An 11,652-nucleotide genomic window follows, 5' to 3' on the forward strand; every position below is an offset into this window, starting at 1 on the left:
CTTATGGTCAATAAAATTGAAAATATCTAGTGTTAATTATTCTTTATATCTCAAATTATTATAATTTATCGTAATTTTCTCTTATATCTTTCTTAAGAAAATATTAATTAAGAGAAATTTTTGACAATTTTAATTTTATTTATATCTTATATTATAGTCTCGCTTCATTATATATTATTTTAATTTTATTATATCTTAAATTATAGTCGCGCTTCATTATATATTTACTCTATATATGTATTTATAGTATTTAACAATAATTACTACTTAACATACAATAAAATAAAACTTAATTTTGTCTTGAACTCTAAAATGATAAATAATTTAAATAACTATTTTTAAAAATTACAACAGATAGTTCTGGACGAAGAGAATACCTACTATTTCTAATTTTAAAAATATCAAACGAAATCAAATGGAATATGATTCTACATCATTATTTATCCCTTATATGTTATGTCAAAATATGAACCATTTTATAGAATACTTCTTTGCCATAATGATGCACGACTATCCAGTACCTTAGGGAATGTTTGGACTATAGTTGCTCCACATCAATGAAAGTAAGAATTATTTTATCGATCGAACAAAAACGTTTTTTGCCTCCCCCATTATGATTTAACTATTTTGCTTGCATAATACAAGTTTTAGTTTAACTTTTATGAATTATTGCACACCTAATAAGTTCCAACTCGAAAGCAAGAAGCAAAAAATATATGCTTTAAGTTATGCAAAAGTATTTATATTATTTTATTTTCAACAAATATATTGTAGAATAAGAATGAGTAAATAAAAAAGAAAAGAAAACCCTTGAAATTATCAATATCCAGATTCCACATAACATTCCTCACTCTATTATTCACCATATAGTATTTTACATATTAGTATTAATTTTTGCATAAATAATTCCTGCATTACTACTATTAATAAGTGTGAAGAAGCAGGTAACTGTTCGTGAATATGCCTGTTTTAGCTGCTCCGTCATTTTATTATATTATCCCTAATTAATTATTATTATCCCTAATTAATTATTTTAAGTAATTTATATATAATAAAATTAATAATATTTAATTAAAAAAAGGTAAAATAGATATTTATGACATGTCTATTTCAGCAGCTTTAATTATAATTTTATTATATCACTCTAATCAATTATTGTAAGTCATCTAGATATTAAAAAATTAATAATATTTAATAAATAATAAAATAGATATAAATAATAAATTAATTCTTGGTGTTTTAAATTAATAGGACATCTTATATGATGAGACTCATTTAAAAAATAATTCAAGTATGTTTGCTCCATGAATTTACTATATTACTCCTAATTAATTATTGTAAGACATTTATGTGTAAGAAAATTAATAATATTTAATTAAAAAGGTAAAATAGACATTTATGACATGTCTGTTTTAGTTGTTTCAACCGTAATTTTACTATATCACCCCTAATTAATTATTATAAGTTATTTAGGTATTAAAAATTTAATAATATTTAATAAAAAATAAAATTGACATAAAATGATAAATCAATTCTTGATGTTTTAAATTAATATGACATCTTATATGAGACTCATTTAATTTTTTTTACAAATATTTTATTATAGTAATTTTGCTATATTACTTCTACTTAGGTATTAGTCATCTAGGACATATCCGCTTGCTGTTTCAATCATAAAATTTGATTGACTCTTGAATTTATTTCAGTGCCATTTAAATTAGAATAGAAGAAAAAGTATTATAAATCATAATAATTAAAAAACTTAAATTATTTTAACAATATAATTGACTATCAATGCCACAAAAATTTGGATAAGGAGAGTAACATATATTATTTGAAAATTACATAAAAAATATTATAAACTACACTAGCTAGCAATTTAAAATATTTAAAGACATATTAAAAACATGATTGATTATCTAAATTATATTTGTGTCACATAAATCCGGGGTAGTTTTGTCATTTTATAATTTGCATATTTTAATATTTTATTTTAGTAATTTGTTGATCCAAATGATGTTTTTGAATTTAAAATGTTTTGAAAATTTAGTACTTTGTTTATTTTAATTTATTTATTTTATTTGGTAAAATATTATATATTTAAAAATTATGCAAAAAAATAATTATAAGTCATAACTATTAACATCTTATAATATTTTAAAATATGTAGTAAAAAATATGATTGACTTTTGAAATTCTAATAGTGTCACATAGGTTGCAATAAAGCAAGTAACATAAATTATTTAAAATTACATTAAAAGATACTTAAATCACAACGATTGACAACTTAAAATATTTTTAAAAATATAGTAGTAAAAATTTGATTGACTCTATAAATTCTAAAATTGGGATAAAGTAGTAACATAAATTACTAAATTACGTAAAAGGTACTATAAATAACAATGATTAACAACTTAAATTATTTAAAAATTTATAATAATAAAAATTTGATTGACACTCTAAATACTATTTGTGCTATATAAATTGAAATAATTAAATAATATATATTGAGTATGTGCTGGGACGAGCTACGATATCTAGTTATATTCATGTATGACTAGTCCCGAAACGATATCACTTCTAAGAGTTACACTACTTAACATTTGGGTAAAATACAAGAATTAGTATATATGAAAGACAATCAATTAGAAACATAGGATTAATATGAATTGTGGTGTAGTGATGAAAATTGTTCTACCCTTAATCAGAAGTCTTGGGTTTGAGTACTAAGTATGAAAAATTGATCTGTAGAGAGTGCTAGCCTCAGAATAAGCCCCGCAACGCGCGATCCGGATTAGTTTGGGCTCCAGTACAGGCACCGGATAAGAGGTCTCGAGTTTGAGCCCTGAGTATAGAGAAAATGATTTATGGGAAGCGTAACCCCAGAGTGGACCCTGCAATGCACGGCCCACTTTAATGGAAATCCAATGCAGACACCGAACATCAGATGAAACAACCAACCTAAAAAAAAAAATTAGTACCATAGGGGTAGAATACAACATAAGTCTTTTCTTGATGACATATAATAATACACACAAAACGATCAAACAAAGATCACCTTTTTCAACCATAAATGCCATGCCATATCCAAACTTTCTAAAGGGGAAGACAACAAAGTAGGAGACAAATCCATGCAATGCCATTGCCATGAGTTTAGCCACACCCCTCTTCCCCACCCCAACCACCATTAGGTCAACAAAATCAAATAAAGTCAAAAATACTTAAATGTTATCTCTATTCATGAATGAAATAGTTAAGCTTTACATATATTAAAGGCACATTGGCCACAATGTTGCATGCCATGACTATTTCTCCTCTAATGATTGATCAAACTTAATAGATTCATCCTTACAAAAACATAAACTAAAGAAAATCAAATATATTCATGCAGTTTCGCACGTTTGATCATTCAAACGACTTCGTCAGGTCACCCTCACCGACTCCACACACTGTCTGGGGGCCATTGGTCAATTTTCGGTCCAAAATACGCTTATGTCTCAGACCCACCCCAACAACCGTGGGCTAACACCTACCGATTTGGCCCAAAAATGATTTATTCTTCCTTTTTCGCATGTTTGATCACCCAAACGGCCCCACTGATGACAACGCAAAATCATGATTTTCACTTATGAGATTCAAGATTTATCACTTATGAGATTCAAGATATAAAGAAGTAAACATACCAAGAAGTTATGAAGAAATTCAATACCTATTACAAATCCGTAAAAGATCTCAACATTTTCATAATAATATGTCATTGTTTGACGAATGAAGTTCGAATGAACTCCCTTTCAGCTAGCTAGCTCCGCCCTTACATACATATTCTCTTTAGACTGGTTTCAGTTAGCTTCTAATAGATGGGAGAACTTATTTGACCTATAAATCCATTAGTATTTCTCTATTTTTTCAATGTGGGATAATTGGTATATGACAATCGCCTCCACGTGAGAACCAACGACCTCGTTAGTCACGATTGAGCTCAGTTGGCCACGGTTGACACCCCTCTTAGATCCAGACTATCACTTCAAAGCGTGGCCCCACATGTGGTTCGATCATCATTGGTCATGGATGGGCCCAATTGGTCACGCTGGCACTCCTTTTGATTCCAGGCCACCACTCCAAGCTACGACCACATGCGTGAGACTCTCAAACGAGAGCACCAATGTTATAAACCAAACTGAAAAACCCAATTCAAAAAAACTAGTCTAACATATAAGAGAATTCATTTGTGCTATAAATTTATTAGCATTTTTTAATTTTTTCAATATGAAACAATTGATATACAACACATACAAATGTATCAACTAAAGTTATTTTGTAAATCAAATTATAATAGTATACACTGTTTATGAAAACTCCTGCATACGACTTCAACGTCAATCTAACCAGACAGGTTGGTTAAGAGTGGGGAACAATAGTAGCCGGATAAGTACAAAACATGGAAAACATTAAAAGAAACTAACTGTTAAAAGGTAAACGTTCCATACAAAATTTTAGATCATACTGTCAAGCAGATACAGTACTTTTTAGTGCTCTCTCTGATTAAACAAAAATAATCTACTTTTTTTTAATTTATTTTAAAAAAATAATTTCTTTCTTTTTTTAATAATATTTTAATTTTAACTTTCCATATAACATATTTAGGATCACAAGATTAAAAGATATTTTAATATATTTAACATAATTTTAATTTAAGATCATAAAATTCAAAAATCTTCTTTATTATTTTAAATTTTATGTCAAATTAAAGTACGTCATTCTTTTATAAACGGAAATAATAGTAGTTATTATTATGTGTGGGTCCATTATATCTGGTCAAGATTCATTTTAAAATTTTATTTTTAATGCATATTGCTGACCAAATCTTTTTGGGGTTTTGCAGTAAGTTGATGATATATATACGTGGATCATCATTATCTTTCTTGTTTGTTGAAGGAAGCAAAGACCCCTAAGATCATCAAAATAGTTTTCTTCAGGATTGTAGATTTAGATACTTTTTGCCTTTCAAATTATTCGTTCTAAATTGAGATAATATATTAATTAAAAAAATAATTAATAATATCACTAGTTTATCATAATATTTACATTTTAATGTGAAGAAAAAATAATTAATGTAAAGAGTAAAACATGAAAAAAGATTTTTATCTCTTTTTGATTAATGAAAAAAGACAATTAAAATGAAAAATCAAATTAAAAAATTTGAGATGGATAATTTGAGACGGAGGGAGTATATCATAATAATAACACATTCAGTTTAATTTTAAAGTGAAATTTGGAGAAGGCGGAGAATCTGCAGATCTTACCTCTATCTTTGTGGGTAGATACTGCGGGAGTGGGGTCACCTTTAACGAAAGGTGGTCAGATGCACACTCTGTGCCGGAAAATTATGTAGTGAATAAAAATTAAATGTTAGCCATAATGAGTGTAAATTTAATTTTGCACACTCTTGATATTGCTGAGAATAAAATTTGCACACCTTTTACCAAGTTTTTGGCTCCACCACTAGTAAATAGGTTATTTCATATAGACCCCAACTTAAAAAAATTGTTCCACATAACATATTTAAATGAAATGCAAGAGTAAAAACTAAAAAGTTAAAGGAGTAATAAAAAAATTGGGGAAAGTGAAAATTTTGAATAAATATCATTCTAGATAAATATGACTTCATTATATCCCTTTTGGTATATACTAAAAAATTTATAACTGTTACTTCTCATGAATTTCCTATGAAATTCTTGGATTGAAGCTTAGAACACACAAACATATGTAAAGAGAAAAAGAAGCTTTTAGTTGAATTGATGAAATGGAACTAAGCTAGTGTACATCGGTAATGATCTAAATTTAGGTAATTTTTTATGTGTTTTTATCATTTTGATCTAAATTTAGGTGATTTTTTAATGTGTTTTTAACATTTTATTCTTCTCAGTAGTTACTATATATTGACTTTGAGTTGTGAGAATGATTGACACGATTCTCTAGAACTTGGGGAAGATTTCGAGCGAGTTTGAGATTATTTTGAAGCTTTAAGAGTCAATAATAAATCTCAGTCAATATTTCTTGATCCGAATGAAAAAATTGGTAAATATAACCCAGAGATGTAATTTGTTTTTAGATTTGGCCATATAGGTTTGGGTTGATCTTTGGGGTTGCTTTGGCTTTTTCTAAAAAGGGAAAAAGTTTAAATATGCCATCGAATTATTAGAAATGATTCATTTATGTTATTTATTTTAAGTTTGGTTCATCAATGCCGTCGTCTATAAAAGTTTGGCTCATCTATATCATTGCCATTACAAAAGGTTCATTCATGCCATTAATTGCGATGGTAGTTTTGCAAAATTATTTTTACCACATGACCACTTATTACAAGTCCAAGTCGCCAAATCTAAATCAACTAATATTACTTAAAATCAAAATTAAAAATCTGACCCACTAAAATAAAACTCGTCAAAATTAATGGGTGTGATTTTTATTTCTATGAGTCCAATTTTTATTTTGACGGTGCAAATCACATTTTTTCTACTAGTCTGATTTTTAATTTTGATTTTGAGTAACATTGGTTAATTTGAATTTGACGATGCTGACCTCTAATAAGAGGTCATACGACAAAAATAGTTTGTAAAATCACTGTTACAAAATAATGACATGAATGAAGCGTTTTATAACGGTAATGGTATAGATTAACCAAACTTTTAAAAACAGGAATATAACTAAACCAAACTTATAACGGATGATATAAATAAACCATTTTTATTATTCAATAGTATATTTGATCCTTTTCTTTTTTTAGAATAAGTCAAAGCAACCCCAAAAGATCAATCCAAACCTATATGGCCAAACCTAAGACCAAACTACATCTCTAGGTTATCGAGGATTCTATGAGTTCAAATCTACAATTAAATTTTCAATTAGAATTCATTTAGTAAGATAATATAGAAAAGTTATACTATCTGATATGCCTTAAACCTGATCACAACAAATATAATAATCTTCTTACACAATCTCAAAATTATCCACCAAAAGAACTCAAAAATAGATGTCGTATTTAATAATGTATAGAGATTTCACTAATAAGTTTAATAAATTATTCAAAAGAAAATATAAATAATTGAAAAGAACTAATACCGACCGCTAACACAGGAACCAGGTTCTTACGTAGATGACTAAAGAAAGTAAATCAAAGAATACATAATTTTACGTGAAAAACCTTCTTACCCAAGAGAGTAACAATCACAATCTGTGATGCGTAGAATTTTTCAAACCAAATCCATTAATTTCAATTGATCAATTTTATGATTATAGCTGTATAATTAAAGAAACTAACTCCAGCACTTAAAATAAACAGTTGACTCTAACTATTTTCTTTTTCAGAATTTGCCTTGATCACTTTGACTTTCTTATATTTGTACTCATTTGACATGCACGCCCCCTATATATGTAGACACTATATATGTAGACACCTAATACTACGTTTGCTCGTAAAAATTAAAAATTTTTGAAGTTGAAATTGAAATTGGAATTGAAGTTAGAGTTAAAGTTGCATTTTGTCATGTCTTTTTGAAAAATTTTCTTACACTTTTGGAAGGATTTTTTAAAAATAATTTTATATTCTCAATTTTTAAAATCAAAATCATCCGATTTAACTAATTTACCTACAAGATACAACCAAATATGAGAGGAAACAATAGTGTTGCCTTTGGTATTGGCGTCGCATCAAGAGTCGTAAGAATGGATGGACTAATGTTCCGTTGTATCATGAGGAGATTTTGAGGAAGAAGAAAAACCAGAAGTTGCCTTCAATTTCGAGGTCTTTTATCAATGAAAGTAGAAAGAAGTGAGCAATGTGTTAAATAGACATTTAAATCCGGTTGTTAGATGAAGTTAATAGTGTCTTTTTAAAAATAAAAAAAGGGAGTCATTTGTAATAATAAAGAAAGTTGAAACTAAAGTTGAAAAAAAGTGAAATTTTTCAAAAACAATTTGGAATTGGACTTTAATTCTCATGGCCAAACACTTCACTTTTAACTAAAGCAAAATAATTTTTCGAAAAAAAGTGAAATTTTTTAACGACCAAAAGGGTCCTTTGTCCATCATCAAAACATATAATAAAAATAATAATTTAGAAATTCCTTCAAAATTCTTTAGTAATTTTTTAGAACATCAATAGAATAATATAAAATATTTGAAAAATTGAAAGAACTCTCTTCACTTGTCTTCCTTGCCTTGTCCATACTTAGAACTCTTTGACTAAATTAGCCTCCATCAAGTGGTGAACAATGACAGAGAAATACATACAAAACAAAGTACCAAAATCTTTTTATTTGAGAACTTCAAACTTTATAGGAAGTCACTATATACCTTCCACACTAATAATTATTTCCACGCGGGTAAAAGTGGGGTTATTTCTGGCCCCCCAACAACCAAAAAAAACAAAAATAATCCCATAATCCACTTCCCAATATAACATCAACTTGAGGGTCATAAGTGGTTCTAGGAAGTGAAGAAAAAATAAACAAAAAAACAAAAAAATAAAGAGATAAGTATTTGGTGCCTCCTCGAAATATGATCAAAGTTACTACGATATATTTTAAGTTTACATGTATTCTATTACCTCTCTGAACCCAATTTTAACATATTTTTGTCACCCTTTTATGTTGACACGACACCTTTATTACATAAAAATGAAATCCACGTTAAAGGTATTACGTCGGCTAAAAAGATGTTATATCAACTAAAAAGGGTGATAAAATTACATTAAAATTGAGTTCATAAAAATAATAGGACCCCTATAAAGTTGAAATATATCGTAATAAATTTAATCATAGTTTGATGACACTAAATGCTTCACTCAAAAATAAGTAATGAAAGGAGCTCATAAAGTTTTGATGAGAAAGAAACCTGTCAACAAACTAATTTGTTTTTATTAATTATTGGTCATAAATACACACGGCTAGGACACATATTTGCAAGTGTGCTTATAAGGTTGAAATAAAATATTTATGGCATTATCCTTACATTTGATTACGTCCATCATCATAATTAATGGATTTGAAAATAAATAAATAAAATCAAGTGTTACTAGCCAAGAATTAGAAAAAAAGAACGATTACATTCAACGTCTCGTGAACTATCAGAAATAATATTAATAAATAAATTAGAAAAAAAAAAAAGACAAACCCTCAAGTCTGTCTACTTTTTTTAGTTAATCTTTATAATGTTGATTTTTATTTAATTTTTTTTTTTTTTTTTTTTGAGAGGCAGAGGTTGATGAAGAAATATTTAGGAAAGGTGATTAGATAAAACATATAACAAATTTGCAGCTTAACAAAGACATGAATTTATGTAGAAAAATATGAAGGTCGAATTTTGTAGGTAGTGAGTTTCCCTCATAGTATTATTATTAGTACAGTATCCAACTATCTTATTCTTCAATTTTACTTTTTCTTGTTTTATTTTCTTAGCTTCGGCTATCTTATTTGTTGTTGCACCATTCTTTTGACAATTATTTTCTACATCGTTTTGCACTATATATTAAATTTCTTTTTTCACCGATTTTAATATATTTTGTTCGAGTCAAAAGTCTACTGAAAGCAATTACTCTATCTTTACAAGATAGGAATAAGATAGTGTTTAAAACACTCTTTTCAAACTCTACTATCTGATATGTTTCTCAAAACTCAAAACAATATTTGTCTTGCTAAGTCAAAAGTCAACAACAACCAATGGAGTAATATTCTATTGGAAAAAGTCTATGGTAATAAAATTAACTAGGGGCATCCATAACCCTACTATTTATTTAAATTGATAATTGATAATGTGTAGATAGTACATGAAGTCAAACTATTGAAAATTTACAACCCATGGTCCATGATACAATACATCTCAATCAAAAATTCAGAAATCGCTGCAAGAGTCAGCACACAGCTTTTTAGTTTTCAATTGCACCCCACAAATCCTTAAGAAAGGTATTGCAGGAAACAATAAAATATAGTAGCTAAATCATACAACCCATCAATTCATGAATAGAAATTCAACGCAATTTTTTAATTAAAATCTTAAATTTCAATCTGCAATGAGTATTTGGTTTACATTTGTTACCCTTTATCATGATGAATTTAAGAGAATTGACTGAATAGGACATGACATAATTTTAGATTTTCAGCTGATTGAGGACATGACTTTAAACATGAAGGTGTAAAGGTTGATAATTAAGATAGAGACGTAACTAAGTGTTGTTTCACTTTATGTTGAAATGACAACGGAAAGTGTTGAAGAGGCCGAAATACTCCTACCTCTTCTCTTTTTTATTCCACTAGAAAATAAAGAATTAGCTCCAGGGACTAATTCATAGCTAAATAACAAAAATTTCATATGTTAATCCGATTTAATTGTGTATTAGCGATGGATTATAAGAAAATTTACTTAGCTAGCTGGGCTTACCCACAGTATTATTCAGTTATGTCATAGTTTATTATTTTTGGAGGACCCCATATAATCTTAATTTAATAATAAATTTGACAATAGCTATAATAAAATAAACTCCTACAATATAGAACCATATTCTTTTTTATCACAAAAGTTATACTATTAAAAGTAAACAAAACAGTTAACTTGCTACAACTTGAAAACATAAGTGCATGCATGTTAGTTAGTAATTCTATGGTTTTTTTATTTGTTTGTCTTCATGTTTGCTCAATCATTCACTTCAATGACGCGTGAAGACCCTACACTTAAAAAGTAGCTTTTGGCTTTCAATGCTAGATGTGAGGGGTCTTGTCTCTTAGGGGCACTTTGATTAAAAGGAACAAACAAGTTGTCAAATTAAATGAGGTTCTTCAAGTTTTTAAAATTAGGTGGTAGGAATAAAATTTTTTTAAGTTTTTTTTAAAGTTTTTTTGTTCAAACAACTTCTCTCAATTGTCGAACAACTTTGATAGTTATTCGACAACTTTATGAAGTTGTTCAACAATTATCAAAGTTATTCGACAATTACGCTTTGTTCGACAACTATTAAAGTTGTTCGACAATTGAGCGAAGTTGTTCAACAATTGAGAGAAGTTGTTTAACAACTGTGCGAAGTTGTTGAGACAACTAATGCAGTTGTCAAACAACTGTCCCAAATGTTCAATGGACTTAATTTTTTTAAAAGGGACAAGTTGTGGAATCCACTTATCCCCTTTTTTAATTGCAAACTTGGGAGGGTCTTGTGCCTCATTTTTCTCCTCTTAGGGGTGGTTGGGTATGAGTCATTTATAAAGTTCACTCCATTGGAATTTTCATGAAATTTGTAGCACATGTGTTGGTAATTAATAAATATTTTAATAATTTATTGCTAATTTATTGTTCATATAATTAGCAATTAATTTGTTATTTAGTACATAATTTATCTATGTTTAATTCCTATTTCTATGGAGATGTTAGGAGGTTAGAGATATATCCATAACTTATATTAGGATGATTAAGGATATGTAAGATGGAGTTGAGATCTGGATATGGACAGTGGGAGGAGATTTAGAGCAGTGATGATGGGGTTGCACCAGGGATCTGCTCTTAGCTCATTTTTATTTATCGTGGTGATGGATGTATTGACGTGACATATCCAAGGGGATGTGTCAGGGTGTATGTTGTCTGCAGATAACATAAATTGATTAACAT

The sequence above is a fragment of the Capsicum annuum genome, chromosome 1, assembly GCF_002878395.1.
Source record: "Capsicum annuum cultivar UCD-10X-F1 chromosome 1, UCD10Xv1.1, whole genome shotgun sequence".
In the NCBI taxonomy this organism is placed as follows: domain Eukaryota; kingdom Viridiplantae; phylum Streptophyta; class Magnoliopsida; order Solanales; family Solanaceae; genus Capsicum; species Capsicum annuum.